This window comes from Malaclemys terrapin, chromosome 8, assembly GCF_027887155.1.
Source record: "Malaclemys terrapin pileata isolate rMalTer1 chromosome 8, rMalTer1.hap1, whole genome shotgun sequence".
Lineage (NCBI taxonomy): Eukaryota > Metazoa > Chordata > Testudines > Emydidae > Malaclemys > Malaclemys terrapin.
In genome coordinates, this window is record NC_071512.1 from 107,582,703 (window position 1) to 107,604,941 (window position 22,239).

A 22,239-nucleotide genomic window follows, 5' to 3' on the forward strand; every position below is an offset into this window, starting at 1 on the left:
GAGCTCCGTACGCCCAGCCGCCGCCCGCCCTCGCTCGCCTCCTACTTTTAACCCGCGGTGCGGACCGCCGCGCCCCGACCGCCGGTCTCGCCCACACCGGCCCCCAGTGTCGTGACCTGCCTCAACCTGTCCCGAGGGCCCTTCCTTTTCCACGCCGAGCCCCGTGTGCCAAATTCGGGCCCTGCTGGGCAGCCTGCCTCCACTCCCACAATGCTATGCTCCCATCCATATCTGCATACGTGCTCACGCGGCTCCGCCCCTCCAGTCGGCCCCTCCCCCTGCCTGCCCAGGCCCGGCTCTCTCCCCTGGCCAGCCCCGGCTCGTCAGCGCTACGGGGGCTAACCCGGGGGGGGTCGGGGTGGTGCCCATCGAGCCAGGGCGGCGGGGAGATCTCAGCGCGGCCGGGGACCCCTGCCCCACTCTGGCACAGTCATGGGGTGGGGGCAGCTCCTCACCCCCCAACAGCATTTGGGGGTCAGCTGGGGGCGTGACCCGGACCCCGCCCTCCAGGAACGTGCCCTGCAGCCTGGGCGGGCCTGGCACCCAAGGGGTTACAGCTGCTGGGGGCGGGGGGCACAGGTTTGAATCCCCCACAGGGGTCCGGGGGCAGCACCCATCACTCACTTCCCCCCCCCCATGAGATTGGCCAAGGCAGAGGACAGGCTGTGTCTGAGCCCCCGCACTAGGGAGAGGGTCACTCTCCAACTCGGCTCCCCCAGCTCCCTGCACCCCCAGCCTGTGTGTGTGGACAGCGCCCCCAGGCCTGAGCTGGCTCCAGGGGCACGAGCGAGGGCAGGGGCTCCGAGCAGCAGCCGGCCCCTCCGCCGTGCCAGGCCTGGCTAATCCCGGCAGAGCAGCGGCTGGCTCCTCCCTGCACCCAAGGAATCCCGTCCGGTGGGGGGTTGGGGCGGGGTGGGGCGAGCTCCCCTTTTGTCCCAGGCATCATCCCACTGGGAGCCAGAACCGGGCAGGGGGTTCGGGGCAGGTGCCGGAGGCAGCAGGTTTCCCCCACCCCGCCCAGCTCTGCCTCAGGCTAGCCCCAGCGCCAGCCCGATTTCTATGGTGCCATAAAGGGACTGACGCGCATTTCACACCTGGGCTAGCAGGGGGCTGCGGGTCAGGGTGAGGGGCACTGGTAATGCCAGCCAAAGTCAGGCAGCAGAACAGCAGGGGGTGCTGTAGGCTGGGGCTGGGAATGGGGGGCGTGGGCAGAGCTGGAGGGTGCACACGGCCCCAGCTCTCATTCAGAGCCAAGGAGTCCCCCCGCCCCGAGCTCCGGAGGGCCTGCACCAGGGGCAGCAAACAGGCTCCTGGGGGTGGGGCACAGAGCCATGTGCCTGTGAATTTCAGGACACAAATTTCAGGACTCAACTTCTGGACTGAAGTCTTTGCTTCTTCCAGTACTTTTTCAATGGACAGCTCTCTGATTGATCCAAATGTAGCTTCTATTGCTGGTCAAAGATCTACTACTGTTGTAGCGGATGCCTGGATGGCCTTGTTTAATGACCCAAGTGGTTTCAACAGTAGACTTACAAGAGAGAGAATGGCAATAGTCTTCTCTGAATGTTGTAGCAAAAGTAACCCACCAGCCTCACTACTTAGATCCATCCCATCTTGGTAGATACTTTCCAAAGCCAGTAATAACGGCTGGAGTAACTTTAAGACAAAAGCCAAGAATCGCTCATGAGAAAGCCAGCAGGTTTTCCCAGGTTGGACTAATTTGAACTTCAGTCCCAGTGTATCTTCTATATTTTCCAAAATATTCAGTCTTTTTGGACTCTTGCTGAAAAAATAATATAAAGAAGACATTAAATGTATAGATTTTTAATGTCTTTTGAAGATTCTGCAGCTTGTACTAGCACTAGTTGGAATAGATGGCCTCTGAAGTGTGTGTAGGAGAGGGTTACACTTTTCTCTGAGCAAAGCTTGTACTCCACTTCCAGAGAAGTTTGCAGCTCCATCAAATGCACAAGCAGCCATCTGTTTGGGGTCCAGTTGACAAGCATTTAACTCTTCTAAGATGTGGGTTGTCACAGATGCAGCCAATGTGTCTTCTATAACTTGAACATCTAGAAATGCATCTACTGGCCTACCACTGACATCAAGATATAATTTAGAGAATGTTTTCACTTCAAGGTCCCAGAAATAAAGACAAGGTTTTCATCTCGAGGCCAAAAGACCAAAAACATCACGGCCTTGGCTAGACCAAGAGACTACCTACACTTGACCAGGCACAAAGACTTAATACTTGATGCCCATTTGCATCGGTGCATTCATCAGCCATGTATGCAAATGTTTTGAATGTGGTGAGAGAGTTCTTCACTTTTTCAACAGTTGAGTTTTTCAGTGTTGTGCCACATGCGTCTAGCCAGTCAGTTAAGTTTCTTGCAGAAAGGTAGCGAGCATTTGCTGGTCTTGTTCGGAACCACTGTTCAACTTCAGGATGACCAAGTGACAATGCACTTAACATTGGCCTCCAGTTTGTAGTGTGTGGTATCTCTTGCTTAAATAGAAAGTACGATGCCACAGCCATGTTTGTTCGCATGAACTGTGTTGCGTCTCTAGCATTCTTAATAGCCTCATGAACACTCACCGGTATTGTCCTTGGTCAGCAGAGACTCAGAATTCAGAGGTGCTTTCATGAGTTCACCTCCCAGGTGGGGGCAAGAAGGCACCTTGCTGGTTCCTCCTGCTGGACTCACGGGAGTCTCTGCCCTGCACAGGTGGTGAAAACCTACCAGGAGAACCAGGAGCCACCAGGGAAGAAGGAGCCACCGAGCACCAACCAGACCCAGTCCCTGTCTGCTGGTGACTCCCTCCCATCAGTCGGCCCGGATCTCTGGGACTTGCCCCAGCACAGACTGCTCCAGCCCGGCCCCCCCAGCACCAGGACTGCCCCACACCGAGCTCCCTAGCCCCTGCGGACTGCCCTCCCCGCCTACAGAGGCCGCTACACCACGGTGACGGCCACAGCCTCCGTGACGCTGGCCCTGCACCCGCCCCTGCCGGGCCCCTTGCAGGGTTACACCCATGACAGCTACGAGAACAGCGAGTCCGACTGCCCAGAGGAGCCCGGCCCGCCTGCCTGCAGGGCCCCGGCTCGGCCGTGTCCAAGACCCTCGTGCTCCACCACCCGGGACGGGCAGATGGCTCCGCGAGGCCCTAGGTGAGCCTGGGGACTGAGCCCTGTGCCAGGGGCTCCTTCGCCCCACCCCTGCCAGGCAGTGCCAGCACCCATCCGCCCCTGGGGGTGACCTTGGGGCCAGCACTGCCACTGGGGTACACTCCCTGTGCGTTCGCAGCCCTGGCACCGATGCCAAAGCAGCGGCTGTGTATGCACCCCGTACACGCACACACAGATGGTGCACGTCCGCACACTCCTGCCCGCAGACAGGGACATGTGCAGGGTGCACGCATGCCACCACACACACAGGGTGCACACACACACACACAGTGCACATCTGTACATACCTAGTGGGCTTGCACGCTCGTGCCCACAGACAGCGACACATCTGGGTCATGGAGCGTGTTGACTCCACAGGTGCTCATGGCGTGTTGGAGGCCTCTGTGGACAGATGCCTTGCAGAAGCCAGCAGAGCTGGTAGCCCAGCTGGTGGGCATGGGGGATCCGGCTAACCTGGCTGCCTTGTGTCTCCGCACAGGTTGCCCCGGGAAGCACCGTGGTTCCTAGCTGACGCCTGCCGTGCGTCCGGATCCAGCTCCCGTGCCCAGGAAGCGGGCAGAGCGGAGAAGAGACGCTGTGAGCGCTAGAAGGAAAAGGAGATAAAATATGCCGGTTTCACCAGAGTTGTATGGTGGAAGGCATGATCCTGGGGGTTGTAGGGCTCAACCCCCAGAACTAGAGGGAGAAAGGAGGGGAGACACAGAATGGCAGGAGGTCTCCCACCCCCCTCACACACACACCTTCGTGGGGCTCCATAGCATTTCTCAGCTGTGAGCGCTGGCACCCTTGCGTGGACGCCAGCTGAACTCTGAGCTGGAGCTAGCTGTTGGACTGGTGACCTGCGCCAGGTGCTGCCAGCAGGGGCAGTGCCCACGGGCGGGGGCAGGAACTGCTGCCACCCCTGCATTATGCTGCTATTTCCCAATGAATAATTATTATTATTTTATTCTTATTGCTCTGTGTTGGGACAGAGATCTGCCCTGACCCCGCAGCAGAAGAGGACCAGGCAGGGCTAGGCTGGGCTGGGTTGGCAGGGGCTGCTGCCCCAGGGAACGGGCCTTTTTGGTGAAGCGCTGCGTCGCGGTATCTATGCAAGATGTGTGTGAACAGGATGTCCGGGGAAACTCCCAGGGGCTAGTTTGACACCCCCGGCCAAGGGTCTCGGTATGAACTCCCCCCCCGTAGTTTCCCCTTCAGGACACGAACCACATATCTTTTCTATGCTCTAGAAACTGAAACAGTAATATCCACCCCCTGTCACTGCAGCATCAGCTCCACAGCAAAAGAGTCCACAAAACATAACAAGAACACATGTCCACTAAATAAGAACTAAGCACACAGTACAATACAACAACCCATGAAAAGGTTTATCCATCTGTCTTTGACCAATCACCAGGGAAGAGCGCGAACGCAGTCCCCCACTACCACAAATTATGCAGTCGAGTTTCCCGCATTTGGGGAAATCGCAGGGGTCAGCACACCCGCAGTGCAATGGATGAGCCTCACCCTGGGAAAACCACCTTCGTGATCATGGTATCTCCCCTGCCAGGTAAGTATGAGTTCCATACGCCCAGCCGCCGCCCGCCCTCGCTCGCCTCCTACTTTTAACCCGCGGTGCGGACCGCCGCGCCCCGACCGCCGGTCTCGCCCACACCGGCCCCCAGTGTCGTGACCTGCCTCGACCTGTCCCGAGGGCCCTTCCTTCTCTACGCCGAGTCCCGTGTGCCAAATTCGGGCCCTGCTGGGCAGCCTGCCTCCACTCCCACAATGCTATGCTCCCATCCATATCTGCATACGTGCTCACGCGGCTCCGCCCCTCCAGTCGGCCCCTCCCCCTGCCTACCCAGGCCCGGCTCTCTCCCCTGGCCAACCCCGGCTCGTCAGCGCTACGGGGGCTAACCCGGGGGGGGGGTCGGGGTGGTGCCCATCGAGCCAGGGCGGCGGGGAGATCTCAGCGCGGCCGGGGACCCCTGCCCCACTCTGGCACAGTCATGGGGTGGGGGCAGCTCCTCACCCCCCAACAGCATTTGGGGGTCAGCTGGGGGCGTGACCCGGACCCCGCCCTCCAGGAACGTGCCCTGCAGCCTGGGCGGGCCTGGCACCCAAGGGGTTACAGCTGCTGGGGGCGGGGGGCACAGGTTTGAATCCCCCACAGGGGTCCGGGGGCAGCACCCATCACTCACTTCCCCCCCCCCATGAGATTGGCCAAGGCAGAGGACAGGCTGTGTCTGAGCCCCCGCACTAGGGAGAGGGTCACTCTCCAACTCGGCTCCCCCAGCTCCCTGCACCCCCAGCCTGTGTGTGTGGACAGCGCCCCCAGGCCTGAGCTGGCTCCAGGGGCACGAGCGAGGGCAGGGGCTCCGAGCAGCAGCCGGCCCCTCCGCCGTGCCAGGCCTGGCTAATCCCCGGCAGAGCAGCGGTTGGCTCCTCCCTGCACCCAAGGAATCCCGTCCGGTGGGGGGTTGGGGCGGGGTGGGGCGAGCTCCCCTTTTGTCCCAGGCATCATCCCACTGGGAGCCAGAACCGGGCAGGGGGTTCGGGGCAGGTGCCGGAGGCAGCAGGTTTCCCCCACCCCGCCCAGCTCTGCCTCAGGCTAGCCCCAGCCCCAGCCCGGTTTCTATGGTGCCATAAAGGGACTGATGCGCATTTCACACCCCCCCCCCCCCCCCGCCCCTGCCAGAGGGATAAGGAGGCAGCTGCTGGGATAACTTCTGCCCCCCTCCTCCCCCAGCCAGGCTGGTCAGTGGGCATAAACAGGGGCCCTGCCCCCCACGCCTCGTGGCCTTTGGACTCCAGAGTCACTGGGAACAAAGGGCTCAGCGGGGGGTGGGGGAGGGGCGCTGAGGATGGGCAACACCCTGTGCCAACCCCAGGCTTGGAGGCGGGGGGGGGGACCCATCCTGAGCCCCACTCAGGCACATGAGAAAAACAGGGCAGTAATGAGAATGGGAGGGGCTGCAGGTCAGGAGTTAGGACTGGGCTAGCAGGGGGCTGCGGGTCGGGGTGAGGGGCACCGACAGAGCTGGGGGAGCCTAGGGCTGGGCTAGCAGGGGGCCGCGGGTCGGGAGTGAGGGGCACCGGCAGAGCTGGGGGGGCCCAGGGCTGGGCTAGCAGGGGGTTGCGGGTCGGGGTGAGGGGCACCGGCAGAGCTGGGGGTGGAGAGCCCAGGGCAGAGATAGCAGGGGGCTGCGGGTTGAGGTGAGGGGCACCGGCAGAGCTGGGGGTGGAGAGCCCAGGGCAGAGATAGCAGGGGGTTGTGGGTCGGAGTGAGGGGCACTGGCAGAGCTGGGGGAGCCCAGGGCAGAGATAGCAGGGGGCTGCGGGTCGGGAGTGAGGGGCACTGGCAGAGCTGGGGGAGCCCAGGGCTGGGCTAGCAGGGGGCTGCGGGTCAGGGGTGAGGGGCACCGGCAGAGCTGGGGGAGCCCAGGGCTGGGCTAGCAGGGGGCTGCGGGTCGGAGTGAGGGGCACTGGTAATGCCAGTCAAAGTCAGGCAGGAGAACAGCACGGGGTGCTGTAGGCTGGGGCTGGAAGTGGGGGGCGTGGGCAGAGCTGGGGGGTGCACACAGGGCCCCAGCTTTCACTCAGCAGCTGGAATAACTTGCTCACAAAGCCGAGGAGTCCCCCGCCCAGCCCCACACCTGGCTCCAGGTGTGTTGCAGCAAGCAGGCTCCTGGGGGTGGGGCACAGAGCCATGAGCTTGTGTCAGGTCTAGTCACAGCTTCTCAGCTCTGGGTCTAACCTGGCTGGGTCAGGGGGCAGGTCCCGCAGGGGCAGGGCCGGGGAACCCCATGGCCAATGGTGGGGTGGGGTGCAGGGCTGCGTCATTCAGGTGCTGATCGCTCAGCTCCAGGGGGCCTGTTCAGGGGAAAATCAAGGGCCCAATCCTGCTCTGGCCCTGCCCGTTGGGCCTAATCCTGCCCCAGCCCTGCTGACCAGTTACCCCTGTGCACACCTGGATGTGGGCCCGGGGCTCTCGGCACTGCCTGGTGTGTGTGTGGGGGCTACAGGGACTGTTTTAAGGCATGTGATGTGACCGGCACGGGCAGGGTTTACGGCACCAGCCCCCTCAGCAGGCGTGGAATCGCAGCCCACCCAGCTGGGCCAGGCCCAAAGGGCTGCGCTTGGCTCTAGGTTGGCATGTGCCCATTAACGAGCCAGCTGGTGCTGAACGTGCCGCCAAGCTGGGCAGACACCTGGTGTGAGTGCTGGCCTGTCTAGTCCCTGAGCATGGCTTAGGCCCTGCCGTACCACAGGGGCTCCCCGCACCGCGTGAGCTGCTGTGAGTGGCACAGGAGGAGATGCCAGCCAAATGCTGCGGGTCCAAAGAACGGTCAGCGCCCAACTAACCAACGCAGTGCCTCATTATCTTTGAAAACTCATGGCGATCAGGGGAGGTCCCGGATGACTGGAAAAAGGCTCATGTAGTGCCTATCTTTAAAAATGGGAAGAAGGAGGATCTGGGGAACTACAGGCCAGTCAACCTCACCTCAGGCCCTGGAAAAATCATGGAGCAGGTTCTCAAAGAATCAATTCTGAAGCACTTATTCGACATTGGTGAGGCCTTATCTGGAGTACTGTGTCCAGTTTTGGGCCCCACACTACAAGAAGGATGTGGAAAAATTGGAAAGAGTCCAGCGGAGGGCCACAAAAATGATTAGGGGGCTGGAGCACATGATTGTTTAGTCTGCAGACAAGAAGACTGAGGGGGGATTTGATAGCTGCTTTCAACTACCTGAAAGGGGGTTCCAAAGAGGATGGATCTAGACTGTTCTCAGTGGTGGCAGATAACAGAACAAGGAGTAATGGTCTCAAGTTGCAGTGGGGGAGGTTTAGGTTGGATATTAGGAAAACCTTTTTCACTAGGAGGGTGGTGAAGCACTGGAATGGGTTACCTAGGAAGGTGGTCCTACTTTGAGCAGGGGGTTGGACTAGATGACCTCCTGAGGTCCCTTCCAACCCTGATATTCTATGATTCTAAGCCAAGCTGTACGGTACAGAAAGGAGCCCCATGGACCCACCGTCTGGCACGCAGCTCGGTCTGGCACCTGCCACGTGCTGCCGAGCCGGGCCTGCCCCCACCCAGCGCTCGGTCCAAAGGACTTGGCCGGCTCTGCATTGACATGGCGCCTGTAGTAAGATGAGGCCCTGAAACATAAACTCTTGTGTCAGAGGCCTAGTCTGAGGCCTGAAGCCTGAACCAAAGTACTTCCAGGCATTGCTAAGCAAAAGCTGGGCTGTGAGCCAGAGGCAGGCCTCACTCACAGAAGTGGCGAGAAGAGGAACTTGTGCCAAGATGACGTCTGGACACTCCACAGACATAACAAGGAACAGGCAGGTGCATCTTAAAGACAGGACAGCATGATGGATAGATCTGTTTGTCTGGAACAACATAATCAAAGGGGAGACAGCACCCTAATGAGCCAAGGGGCTGTACCTAATACGTCAGTAGGGATGAGTAATCTGTCCTGTAACTGTATAAAAGTAGGTCCCGGAGTGCACATCTTTGTCTGGCCTAGGGGGCACTGGAAAGTCCCGCCAGTGACTGAGCCGGTCAAGGGGGCACATATACGTAGCATGTCCTGTAGAGTCTATAGGAAACTATTACTGCGCTTTGTTTGATAACAAACCTGGCTCGGGTTCCTTCGTACCTTACTAGAGTCTGTGTCTTCGGGGGTTCTCTCGGGGTTTGCTGTGTCAGCAATCTGTGCAGAGCCGGGGCTGCACATAGAGGGAACACGCACGCAGCCGACTGTTCTCATCATGGAACAAGAGCAGAGCACCACACCGGTAGCTACTGACAACAGCGCCCATTCGCTAGTGCCAAAGCAGCCGGCAGCTTTGCAAAGTGCTGGGGAAGCCGGGGCCCAGCCAAATGAACTTGGGGGGGCAGGGGCATGGGCCCATTCGGTCCCACCGTTGCCCTGCACCCGGGCAGCTTATACTAACAGCACATGCACAGCCCCCGGGAACATGAGGTCGGCGGAGTGTCGTGCCTGGAGTGGCGCCCAAAGGGGTCATCATGGTAGCGCTCTGGGATGTTTATGGGGAGCTCATTGTGGGGCAGCAAATGCAAAGGGGCTTGTTTAAAAACACATAACAAGGCTGGTGCCTGGTGTCGCCCGCGGGGCCGGACCAAATAGTGAGGGGCTGGTCTCTTTTAGCTGGGGGGGGCCTAGCAGACGAGGCATGAGGACACACCTGGGTTCTAACAAGCTCTGGGAGCATGTGGGGCCCTGTGGTTAGAGCAGGGAGTGCTAGCCCCGGCTTTGGCAGGGGTGTGGGGCCCTGTGGTTAGAGCAGAGCAGCTGGGCTGGGTTCTAGCCCTCTGCCTAGTTCCAGAATCCTGCATGGAGCAAAAGCGAGCAGCTCACCAGGTGGGGGGATGGGGAGGCTGGCATCAGACGCAGGCCACGTTGTGAACAGGACCAGGGCGGGGGGGCATTGGACACGAACTGTGTGAGGAAGCAGCTGTGCAGGTGTATGAAAATATCAGTGATGACCGGCTGAGGCCCCACAAATTCATCACACACTGGGCCCCCGCTCGGCGATTGCCCACAGGGCAGAGCTGGAAACCCCAGATACACGGGTCAGGCCCGTGGTGTGTACAGTGAGGGGCTGGGGGTGCCAGGCCCCTGTGCAGAGCTGGGAGATCTGTGGGGTGGGGGAGATGCCAGAGCTCCTTTCCCACCACTCTTTGGTGGCAGGGGGCACATGCAGGGTCATTTCCTGCTGGCTAAGGGCACCGGCTGGCTCAGCCTGGGACTGGTGCTGGGCCTGGCCATGCAATGAGTTTGGGGCGCTCAGCCCCGAGAGCTGGGGCGAGGTGTTCACGGCACACCCAGCCCGGCCCCAAGGCTGGGGAGAATGAATGTCCCACCAGGCCCGGGAAGGGAGGCAAGAGGCCCAGGCTGCATGTGCCATCACTGAGCGCGCCTACCTGGTGGAGCTGAGCACTTGAGTGGGTTGGGGCAGCCCCTCAGTTGGGTGTGTGTGTGGGGGAAGGGGCCCTTATCCCCCCTCAAGCAGTTAGTGGATCCAGTGCAGCAAATGCTGCAACCCCTGTGCGCCAGGCCCAGTTCTCAGAGGAGCTGGGCTGAGACACCCTGGGCTGGCCTGGACACATGCAGGTGCCAGCACCAGGCAGGGCAAGCACTGGACAAGCCCCCCTCCAGCACAGGGATGCTACCCTGCCCAGTACACCCCATCTCCCCTACCCCCAGGGCCTGAGGGCCACAAGCCTTCCCCTGGGCAGGGGCTCCCCAAGAGGTCCTTGCACTTGCACCTTCTCCCCACAAGGGGGCAGCAGATGCTTACACACTGGGTTTGAGGGCCAGGGGAAGCCCAGGGGGTTTCCAGCCACTCCACATGCCAGGGAGCTCTGGACACATCGGCCTTAGGGATTCCCCCACAGCCAGTGCCTTAATTGCACCCTCAGCTGTCCATGGACCCATTCTTTCCCCCTCCAGTATTGAATGGGGCCTCGTCTGACCTTCCTGCCCTCTGCAGCTAGCCCCGGTTTGTATGTACGGCTCCTAGGCTGACCCTGTGGAGGGTCTCCGAGGCTGGCACTCTACAGCGGAGGTGGCCCCTGCAGAGGGCAGACGATGGGGAAGCCCAGTGGTGCCACTGGGCGGATGCCTGCCCCAGCTCTCCATTTCGGAACTCAGGCTCCTCTGCCTTTGCCCTACAGGCTTTTTTCGGCTGCCACCCTGGGAGGGGAGAGGGGGGGAAGCACTAGGACAAGACAGGCTGAGGGCCTCTTGGAGGGTCTGGCTCCCTTCAAACCCCTGTGGCTGTCACCACCAGGTGCTCTAGTCAAGAGGGTAGTCAGGCTTCTTCCTGTCAGTGTAGGCCACCCATCTCCACAAAAGGCAGGAGCTTGGTGTGTGATGACACATAAGTCAGGAGTGTATAAAAGGAAACACATTCCCAGGTCACCCTAACCCCCCACGGGCATTTGGGGAGGCGGTGGGCCTAAAGCAATGGAAAAACCTTCTCCACCACAGGGTGGTGCCAGCCTAGTCTCTATCACAGTAACATAGTTACTACCAAGAGAAAAAACATTTTCTAGACACCAGATAAAACACAGTTTTTGGACAGACCTTTGGGGGAAAAAAAACCCGAAAAGAATAAATGGATAAAAGGCTGTAAGCAAAAAATGACACAGAAGCGGAAAAAACGCAGCTGAAAAAACCACACAAACTGTACTGCATGGAACAAAGAACCAGGGAACATGGTGTGTGTGTAACACGTTTTTTGTCTGCCTTTGACCAATCACCAGGGGAGAGCGCGAACGCAGTCCCCCACTACCACAAATTATGCAGTCGAGTTTCCCGCATTTGGGGAAATCGCAGGGGTCAGCACACCCGCAGTGCAATGGATGAGCCTCACCCTGGGAAAACCACCTTCGTGATCATGGTATCTCCCCTGCCAGGTAAGTATGAGTTCCGTACGCCCAGCCGCCGCCCGCCCTCGCTCGCCTCCTACTTTTAACCCGCGGTGCGGACCGCCGCGCCCCGACCGCCGGCATCGCCGACACCGGCCCCCAGTGTCGTGACCGGCCTCGACCTGTCCCGAGGGCCCTTCCTTTTCCACGCCGAGTCCCGTGTGCCAAATTCGGGCCCTGCTGGGCAGCCTGCCTCCGCTCCCACAATGCTATGCTCCCATCCATATCTGCATACGTGCTCACGCGGCTCCGCCCCTCCGGTCGGCCCCTCCCCCTGCCTACCCAGGCCCGGCTCTCTCCCCTGGCCAACCCCGGCTCGTCAGCGCTACGGGGGCTAACCCGGGGGGGGTCGGGGTGGTGCCCATCGAGCCAGGGCGGCGGGGAGATCTCAGCGCGGTCGGGGACCCCTGCCCCACTCTGGCACAGTCATGGGGTGGGGGCAGCTCCTCACCCCCCAACAGCATTTGGGGGTGTGACGATACTGTTCTGGCGGGACCCAACTGAGAGCGCCAACTCAGGACAAATTGTTCAAACAGGGCAGTCACAGCCCAAGGCTGGGGTTTTTCCACCTCTAAGGCAAACCAAACCAGCCAGACAGAGAGGACTTCAGTCTCACCCCACCGGCTAACCACAAGTCACACAAGCAATCTCCTTAGACACTCCAGTTTCCCAGTATCACCACCAGTGCCACTCGTTATGGGGACGAATGGTTATGAAAACCAATATCCCAGTGAAAGAAAAAGGTTCTCCTGATCCCAAAGGACCAAACCCCAGACCCAGGTCAATATACAAATCAGATCTTACCCACAAATCACGCTGTTGCCAATCCTTTAGAACCTAAAATCTAAAGGTTTATTCATAAAAGGAAAAAGATAGAGATGAGAGGTAGAATTGGTTAAATGGAATCAATTACATACAGTAATGGCACAGTTCTTGGTTCAGGCTTGCAGCAGCGATGGAATAAACTGCAGGTTCAAATCAAGTCTCTGGAACATCCCCAGCTGGGATGGGTCATCAGTCCTTTGTTCAGAGCTTCAGCTTGTAGCAAAGTTCCTCCAGAGGTAAGAAGCAGGATTGAAGACAAGATGGAGATGAGGCCTCAGCCTTTTATAGTCTTTTCCAGGTGTAAGAACACCTCTTTGTTCTTACTGTGGAAAATTATAGCAAAATGAACAGGAGTACTTGTGGCACCTTAGAGACTAACAAATTTATTAGAGCATAAGCTTTCATGGGCTACAGCCCACTTCTTCGGATGCATAGCCCACGAAAGCTTATGCTCTAATAAATTTGTTAGTCTCTAAGGTGCCACAAGTACTCCTGTTCTTTTTGAGGATACAGACTAACACGGCTGCTATCCTGAAACCTGTCATATAGCAAAATGGAGTCTGGAGTCACATGGGCAAGTTCCTGCATACTTTGCTGAGTCTCAAGGCATATTTGCCTCCTCTCAATGGGTCCATTGTACAGCTGATGGTCCTTAATGGGCCATCAAGCAGGCTAGGCAGAGCTAACACCAGTTTGTCTGGGATGTCACCCAGCAGCATAGCATAAGTTTGAAATACAGACAGTATAGAGCCAATATTCATAACTTCAACTACAAAATTGATACACACATATAGACAGCATAATCATAACCAGTAAACCATAACCTTGTCTTAGACACCCCATTTCACCCCCTTTATACAAGATTTGCGTGCCACTACAGGACCTTGGTTGCAACAATGATCTATATGGTTCCAGATTATATCAATAACATCACAGGGGGTCAGCTGGGAGCGTGACCCGGACCCCGCCCTACAAGAACGTGCCCTGCAGCCTGGGCGGGCCTGGCACCCAAGGGGTTACAGCTGCTGGGGGCGGGGGGCACAGGTTTAAATCCCCCACAGAGGTCCGGGGGCAGCACCCATCACTTACTACCCCTCCCATGAGGTTGGCCAAGGCAGAGGACAGGCTGTGTCTGAGCCCCCGCACTAGGGAGAGGGTCACTCTCCAACTCGGCTCCCTCAGCTCCCTGCACCCCCAGCCTGTGTGTGTGGACAGCGCCCCCAGGCCTGAGCTGGCTCCAGGGGCACGAGCGAGGGCAGGGGCTCCGAGCAGCAGCCGGCCCCTCCGCCGTGCCAGGCCTGGCTAATCCCCGGCAGAGCAGCGGTTGGCTCCTCCCTGCACCCAAGGAATCCCGTCCGGTGGGGGGTTGGGGCGGGGTGAGGCGAGCTCCCCTTTTGTCCCAGGCATCATCCCACTGGGAGCCAGAACTGGGCAGGGGGTTCGGGGCAGGTGCCGGAGGCAGCAGGTTTCCCCCACCCCGCCCAGCTCTGCCTCAGGCTAGCCCCAGCCCCAGGCCAATTTCTATGGTGCCATAAAGGGACTGACAAGCATTTCACCCCCCCGCCCCACCCCTGCCAGAGGGATAAGGAGGCAGCTGCTGGAATTACCTCTGCGCCCCTCCCCCCCAGCCAGGCTGGTCAGTGGGCATGAACAGGGGTCCTGCCCCCCACTCCTCGCGGCCTTTGGACTCCAGAGTCACTGGGAGCAAAGGGCTCAGCGGGGGGTGGGGGAGGAGCGCGCTGAGGATGGGCAACACCCAGTGCCAACCCCTGGCTTGGAGGCGGGGACGGGACGGGACGGGGGAGCCATCCAGAGCCCCACTCGGGCACATCAGAAAAACAGGGCAGTAATGAGAACAGGAGGGGCTGCAGGTCAGGAGTTAGGGCTGGGCTAGCAGGGGGCTGCGGGTCGGGAGTGAGGGGCACCAGCAGAGCTGGGGGGAGCCCAGGGCTGGGATAGCAGGGGGCTGCGGGTCAGGATTGAGGGGCACCGGCAGAGCTGAGCAGGGCCGCCCGGGGGGGGGGCAAGTGGGGCAATTTGCCCCAGGCCCCGTAGGGGCCCCCACAAGAGTTTTTCGGGGCCCCTGGAGTGGGGTCCTTCACTCGCTCTGGGGGCCCCGGAAAACTCTTGCGGGGCCTGGGCCCCTGGAGCTTCTTCCGCTCTGGGTCTTTGGCGGCGGCGGGGGGGGTCCTTCCGCCCCGGGCCCCGCCGCCAAAGTGCCCCCTGAATCCTCTGGGCGGCCCTGGAGCTGAGGGGGTGCCCAGGGCTTGGCTAGCAGGGGCTGCGGGTCGGGAGTGAGGGGCACTGGCAGAGCTGAGGGGGTGCCCAGGGCTGGGCTTGCAGGGGCCTGCGAGTCGGAGTGAGGGCCACCGGCAGAGCTGGGGGGGACAGGGCTGGGCTAGCAGGGGGCTGCGGGTCGGGGTGAGGGGCACCGGTAATGCCAGCCAAAGTCAGGCAGCAGAACAGCAGGGGCGTGGATGGCGAGGCTGCCAAGGCCCAGGGTTGCTCCTACCTCTCCCCACGTCAACCGATGAGTCAGTGCATGCCAGAGGGTTCAGGCAGGGCTTCCCTGCGGGCACCCAGCCAGGGCTCAGCTCCACGGCCACTTAGCAACCCACACCCCAAACAAACATGGGCTGCAGCCAGCCCCTCCTCGCTGCATGGCCTGGACTCAGCTGCTGTGGTGCCCCCCGGTGCCATGGCCACAGCAGGACATGGTGCCCCCACAGCTGTAGCCCCCCCAGCCAACCCCCACACTGGGGCACTAGGTCAGGGAAGGCTCCTCTCTAGCACAGCGCCCGCTAGCTCTGAACGGGCCCTGCAGGGCATCACCCCCCACTGAATCGCCATCACCACGTCGTCCTGGTGTGCTTGTCACGGACTCACAGATCGTGCCCACTCTTGGCCCCATACAGTCCGTGGGGGGAGCCCCTTTTAGTGCAACAGCCCTTCTCGGGGGTCCACTCTCTCTCGGGGTCAGGCCCCTCCACCTCCTGGAGCCGCACCTCTCTGAGCCTCAGCACGTCTGTCTCTGCCGTGGGCCCCCTCAGGGAGTCCACTCACTCTGGACCCCTGGGGCCTCCACCCCCAAAGGGGTTGATGCAATCTTGTTCTCTAGACCGGAGTGACTCTCAGCCAGCATAAAACAGGAGGGTTTATTGAGAGTTGAACACAGCACAGGAAACTCTCAGAGCCTCAGGCCTGGCCTCCCTCAGCCCAGCACATCCCAGTCTCTCTGCATCCAGGTGGGCTCTGCCTGCTTTCCTTCTCCAGCCCCGAGCCCCCCTGCTCGCAGCTGAGCATCTGAGATCCCCGGCCCCAGGCCCCGCCTCTGTCCATTGTCTTCTCTCCAGGCAAACAGGGTTGTAAACCGGGGCCTCCTCTCCTCGCTTCTGTCCTCTGGCTGGAACCGGCTGGTTAGGTCACTGGGTCCTCACTCTGCAGCCCATTGTCCGCCCACTGGCCAGAACCGGCTGCATCTCCTCAGCTGGGCCTCCGGGTCACCAGGTCGCCAGGTCACCGGTCGCTGGGGTATCCATCCTCCCGGCCATCGGCTGGGTCCCCACGTCCTCTCTCCGGTCCTCTCAAAACACACTCCCTCTCCCCTCACCTTGTTAAACCAGTAACACCCAGGGAAACTGAGTCCCACCCCCTCTGAATGCAAACCATTGAAACTCCACAGAAAACAAGAAACCCCCCCACTTTGTCACAGTGCCCCAGCCAGGTCCTGCCCCAGCCCCACCCCCACCCCGCTGAGCCTGGGCACTCGGGGCAGGCCCAGCCCCGAAGCTGCAGCCTGGGCTGAGACACCCCCACCCCAACCCGTCTCACCCATGGTCTTTGCCGGCTGCTTCTCGGCTGACAAGCCCCTGGGTGTGAGCAGGACCAAAGTCCCTGAGCGGGGCCCACCCTGGCCGGATGCTCCGGACCACCCTGGCAAAGAAGCCAGTGGAGAAATCCAGCAGCTGCCCCGGGCCGAGCTAAAACTCCCCTCGGCCAACCCAGGGGCTCAGCTGCCAGTTCCCAGGGCGTCGAGAATCGATTCCGTCCCGTCCCTGGTGCGGGGCCCGGGAAAGAGGAGCTGGAGTAAGGCCCCTGCCCTGCCCCCGCCCTGCCTGCGGGAGAGAAGCCGGACCCCTGCACAGGGTGGCCATGCAGGGCAGCACATCCCGCCATTGGCCCCGGAGGAACTGACTGTCCTGGGCAATCCAGCCTCAGTGTCCCCACCCTGTACTGGCGGGCCCCTCACCTCTGCCTCTGGGCTCCCTGGGCAGCAGGGCAGAGCACTGCTGGGCATGGAGGCAGCCTGCTGCCCCGGCTCTGCCCACCCCCAGGGGCTAGCTGCAGGCCAGGCGGAGGTGACCGCACCGAGCGCAGACCCGGAGCCAGGGAGGCAGGGGGCATAAGGAGGGGAAGGGCAGAGGAGATGCCAAGGCTCGTCGGGCTGCACCAGGCCCCGGTTGGGCTGGGCCACGGGCTGGCTGGGGTCCCTGGAGGTAGGGACCCATCAGTGCCACAGGGACGGCTCAGAGCAGCGCCGGCCTCGGGATCCAGCGCCTTGCATTGCCCCTGGGTAGCTGCTGCTACGTGTGATGGGCAGGGAGCTGGGCAGGCTAGACGGACAGATGGGGCGCAGATCTGGACGTGCCGCACTGTGCCTGCTGCTGTGACCCACCCAGCTGTCAGGTGCCCTCACTACCAGCCTTGGGGGACCCCATCTCTGGTGTCACCCCTCTGTGGGCCGTGGAGGGTCTCAGCCTGGCAGCCCTGCCATAAATGGGGCACAGAGTGAGCACACAACTTCCCTGAGGTCCCCCAGGGAGCCTGTGGCAGAGCTGGGCAATAAAGCCAGGAGTCCAGACCCCCAGCTGGGGCTACAGTCACAAAGGGGAGCCTACTGTCCCAAGGCCCTTCCCAGACGCAGCTCCAGCAAGGGGGCAGTAATGACCAGCAGCCCCTTGCCCCCACCCCGACTCACCCAGGGATGTGGGGTGCTGGCTATAGGCCATCAATGGGAAACTCGTCCCCAGACCCCCTTAATCTATCATAGAATGTCAGGGTTGGAAGGGACCTCAGGAGGTATCTAGTCCAACCCCCTGCTCAAAGCAGGACCAATCCCCAACTAAATCATTCCAGCCAGGGCTTTGTCAAGCCGGGCCTTAAAAACCTCTAAGGAAGGAGATTCCACCACCTTCCTAGTTAAACCATTCCAGTGCTTCACCACCCTCCTAATGAAAAAGTTTGTCCTAATATCCAACCTAGACCTCCCTGTGACGTTGTGCAGTCTATATGGTTTTATAAAAACTTGATAATAAGTCAATATAATGTAACTGAGATAGTTTTAGAAAAAATACGGTAATAAGTGAATGTAACGTAACTGGGATATGCTTCATGCAAAAGGTCTCTTGTAAGGTATCATGTTTAGACCCCCTTGGGAGCTGCCACCCGATGTGCAAAGACTACCCCTGCTTCTGTTTTCCCTGCCAGCTCAGGACTCCAGCACCCTGTCTTGCTGAGCCAGACACTCCCGTCTGGCTCCAGACACAGATCCAGAGTCTGAATCACTTGTCCCAAAGCTGCAAGTTTACCTGAAAACAGCTCACAGTAGTGTGCTTGTCTTTAGCACTCAGATGCCCAACTCCCAATGGGGTCTAAACCCAGATAAATCCGTTTTACCCTGCATAAAGCTTATGCAGGGCAAACTCATAAATTGTTCACCCTCTATAACACTGATAGAGAGATATGCACAGTTGTTTGCTCCCCCAGGTATTAATACATACTCTGAGTAAATTACTAAATAGAAAGTGATTTTATTAAATACAGACAGTAGGATTTAAGTGGTTCAAAGTAGTAACAGACAGAACAAAGTAAGTCACAAGCAAAATAAAATAAAATGCGCAAATCTATGTCTAATCAAACTGAGTATAGATAATCTCACCCTCAGAGATGCTTCAGTAAGTTTTTCTCAGACTGGACACCTTCCAGGCCTGGGCACAATTCTTTCCCCTGGTACAGCTCTTGTTGCAGCTCAGGTGGTAGCTAGGGGATTCTTCATGATGGCTCCTCTCTCTCTCTGTTCTCTCCCCCCCTTTATATATCTTTTGCATAAGGTGGGAACTCTTTGTCTCTCTGGGTTTCCACCCCCCCCCCCCACTGGAAAAGCACCATAGAATCATAGAATCATAGAATATCAGAGTTGGAAGGGACCTCAAGAGGTCATCTAGTCCAACCCCCTGCTCAAAGCAGGACCAATTCCCAGCTAAATCATCCCAGCCAGGGCTTTGTCAAGCCGGGCCTTAAAAACCTCCAAGGAAGGAGACTCCACCACCTCCCTAGGTAACGCATTCCAGTGTTTCACCACCCTCCTAGTGAAATAGTTTTTCCTGATATCCAACCTGGACCTCCCCCACTGCAACTTGAGACCATTGCTCCTTGTTCTGTCATCTGCCACCACTGAGAACAGCCGAGCTCCATCCTCTTTGGAACCCCCCTTCAGGTAGTTGAAGGCTGCTATCAAATCCCCCCTCATTCTTCTCTTCTGGAGACTAAACAATCCCAGTTCTCTCAGCCTCTCCTCATAAGTCATGTGCTCCAGACCCCTAATCATTTTTGTTGCCCTCCGCTGGACTCTTTCCAATTTTTCCACATCCTTCTTGTAGTGTGGGGACCAAAACTGGACACAGTATTCCAGATGAGGCCTCACCAATGTCGAATAAAGGGGAACGATCACGTTCCTCGATCTGCTGGCAATGCCCCTACTTATACAGCCCAAAATGCCGTTAGCCTTCTTGGCAACAAGAGCACACTGTTGACTCATATCCAGCTTCTCGTCCACTGTGACCCCTAGGTCCTTTTCAGCAGAACTGCTACCTAGCCATTCGGTCCCTAGTCTGTAGCAGTGCATGGGATTCTTCCGTCCTAAGTGCAGGACTCTGCACTTGTCCTTGTTGAACCTCATCAGGTTTTTTTCTGCCCAATCCTCTAATTTGTCTAGGTCCCTCTGTATCCGATCCCTACCCTCTAGTGTATCTACCACGCCTCCTAGTTTAGTGTCATCTGCAAACTTGCTGAGAGTGCAGTCCACACCATCCTCCAGATCATTAATAAAGATATTAAACAAAACCGGCCCCAGGACCGACCCTTGGGGCACTCCACTTGAAACCAGCTGCCAACTAGACATGGAGCCATTGATCACTACCCGTTGAGCCCGACGATCTAGCCAGCTTTCTATCCACCTTACAGTCCATTCATCCAGCCCATACTTCTTTAACTTGGTGGCAAGAATACTGTGGGAAACAGTATCAAAAGCTTTGCTAAAGTCAAGAAATAAGACATCCACTGCTTTCCCCTCATCCACAGAGCCAGTTATCTCATCATAGAAGGCAATTAGGTTAGTCAGGCACGACTTCCCCTTCGTGAATCCATGCTGACTGTTCCTGATCACTTTCCTCTCCTCTAAATGTTTCATAATTGATTCCTTGAGGACCTGCTCCATGATTTTTCCAGGGACTGAGGTGAGGCTGACTGGCCTGTAGTTCCCCGGATCCTCCTTCTTCCCTTTTTTAAAGATGGGCACTACATTAGCCTTTTTCCAGTCATCTGGGACCTCCCCCGATCGCCATGAGTTTTCAAAAATAATGGCTAATGGCTCTGCAATCTCACCCGCCAACTCCTTTAGCACCCTCGGATGCAGCGCATCCGGCCCCATGGACTTGTGCACGTCCAGTTTTTCTAAATAGTCCCGAACCACTTCTTTCTCCACAGAGGGTTGGTCACCTTCTCCCCATGCTGTACTGCCCAGTGCAGCAATCTGGGAGCTGACCTTGTGCGTGAAGACAGAGGCAAAAAAATCATTGAGTACATTAGCTTTTTCCACATCCTCGGTCACTAGGTTGCCTCCCTCATTCAGTAAGGGGCCCACACTTTCCTTGATTTTCTTCTTGTTGCTAACATACCTGAAGAAACCCTTCTTGTTACTCTTAACATCTCTTGCTAACTGCAACTCCAAGTGTGATTTGGCCTTCCTGATTTCACTCCTGCACGCCTGAGCAATATTTTTATACTCCTCCCTGGTCATTTGTCCAATCTTCCACTCCTTATAAGCCTCTTTTTTGCGTTTAAGATCAGCAAGGATTTCACTGTTTAGCCAAGCTGGTCGCCTGCCATATTTACTATTCTTTCTACACATCGGGATGGTTTGGTCCTGCAACCTCAATAAGGATTCTTTAAAATACAGCCAGCTCTCCTGGACCCCTTTGCCCTTCATGTTATTCTCCCAGGGGATCCTGCCCATCTGTTCCCTGAGGGAGTCAAAGTCTGCTTTTCTGAAGTCCAGGGTCCGTATTCTGCTGCTCTCCTTTCTTCCTTGTGTCAGGATCCTGAACTCGACCATCTCATGGTCACTGCCTCCCAGGTTCCCATCCACTTTTGCTTCCCCTACTAGTTCTTCCCTGTTTGTGAGCAGCAGGTCAAGAAAAGCTTTGCCCCTAGTTGGTTCCTCCAGCACTTGCACCAGGAAATTGTCCCCTACACTTTCCAAAAATTTCCTGGATTGCCTGTGCACCGCTGTATTGCTCTCCCAGCAGATATCAGGGTGATTAAAGTCTCCCATGAGAACCAGGGCCTGTGATCTAGCAACTTCTGCTAGTTGCCAGAAGAAAGCCTCGTCCACCTCATCCCCCTGGTCTGGTGGTCTATAGCAGACTCCAACCACGACATCACCCTTGTTGCTCACACTTCTCAACTTTATCCAGAGACTCTCAGGTTTTTCTGCAGTATCATACCGGAGCTCTGAGCAGTCATACTCCTCTCTTACATACAACGCAACTCCCCCACCTTTTCTGCCCTGCCTGTCCTTCCTGAACAGTTTATCCAGGTTAAAGATGAACAACAAAGAATCTGGTGGCACCTTAAAGACTAACAGATTTATTTGGGCATAAGCTTTCGTGAGTAAAAACCTCACTTCTTCGGAGTAAGTGAGGTTTTTACTCACGAAAGCTTATGCCCAAATAAATCTGTTAGTCTTTAAGGTGCCACCAGATTCTTTGTTGTTTTTGTAGATACAGACTAACACGGCTACCCCCTGATACAGGTTAAAGATGGATTCTAGTTCAGGTGACATGATCACATGTCACTGCAAGACTTCATTACCCACTTGCCAGCACACACATATACAGGAAGACTCACAGGGAAACACAGCCATCTGCAGACAATGGGAGTCATCAAGATTCCAAACCATCATTAACGGCCCACACTTTACACAATTACAATAGGCCCTCAGAGTTATGTTTTATATTTCTAGTTTTAGATACAAGAGTGGTACATTTATACAAATCAGATGATCACACTCAGTAGATTACAAGCTTTGTAATGATACCTTACAAGAGACCTTTTGCATGAAGCATATTCCAGTTACGTTACATTCACTTATTACCGTATTTTCTCTAAAACTATCTCAGTTACATTATATTGACTTATTATCAAGTTTTTATAAAACCATATAGACTGCACAACGTCACACTCCCCCACTGCAACTTGAGACCATTACTCCTTGTTCTGTCATCTGCTACCACTGAGAACAGTCTAGATCCATCCTCTTTGGAACCCCCTTTCAGGTAGTTGAAAGCAGCTATCAAATCCCCCCTGCAGCCCCCTGCTAGCCCTGCCCTGGGCTCTACCCACCCCCAGCTCTGCTGGTGCCCCTCACTCCCGACCCGCAGCCCCCTGCTAGCCCTGCCCTGGGCTCTACCCACCCCCAGCTCTGCTGGTGCCCCTCACTCCCGAC

General features: G+C 57.7%; 2 non-coding genes across 2 annotated transcripts; both read right to left on the bottom strand.

The window, feature by feature from the left end:
- Positions 1-4,577: 4,577 nt before the first annotated feature.
- Positions 4,578-4,741, bottom strand: LOC128842611 (U1 spliceosomal RNA). The gene has a single exon (XR_008446042.1). It is a non-coding gene; the product is annotated as a U1 spliceosomal RNA (small nuclear RNA).
- A 6,721-nt stretch (positions 4,742-11,462) lies between these two features.
- LOC128842606 (U1 spliceosomal RNA) lies at positions 11,463-11,626 on the bottom strand. The gene has a single exon (XR_008446038.1). It is a non-coding gene; the product is annotated as a U1 spliceosomal RNA (small nuclear RNA).
- Between the last annotated feature and the right edge of the window lie 10,613 nt (positions 11,627-22,239).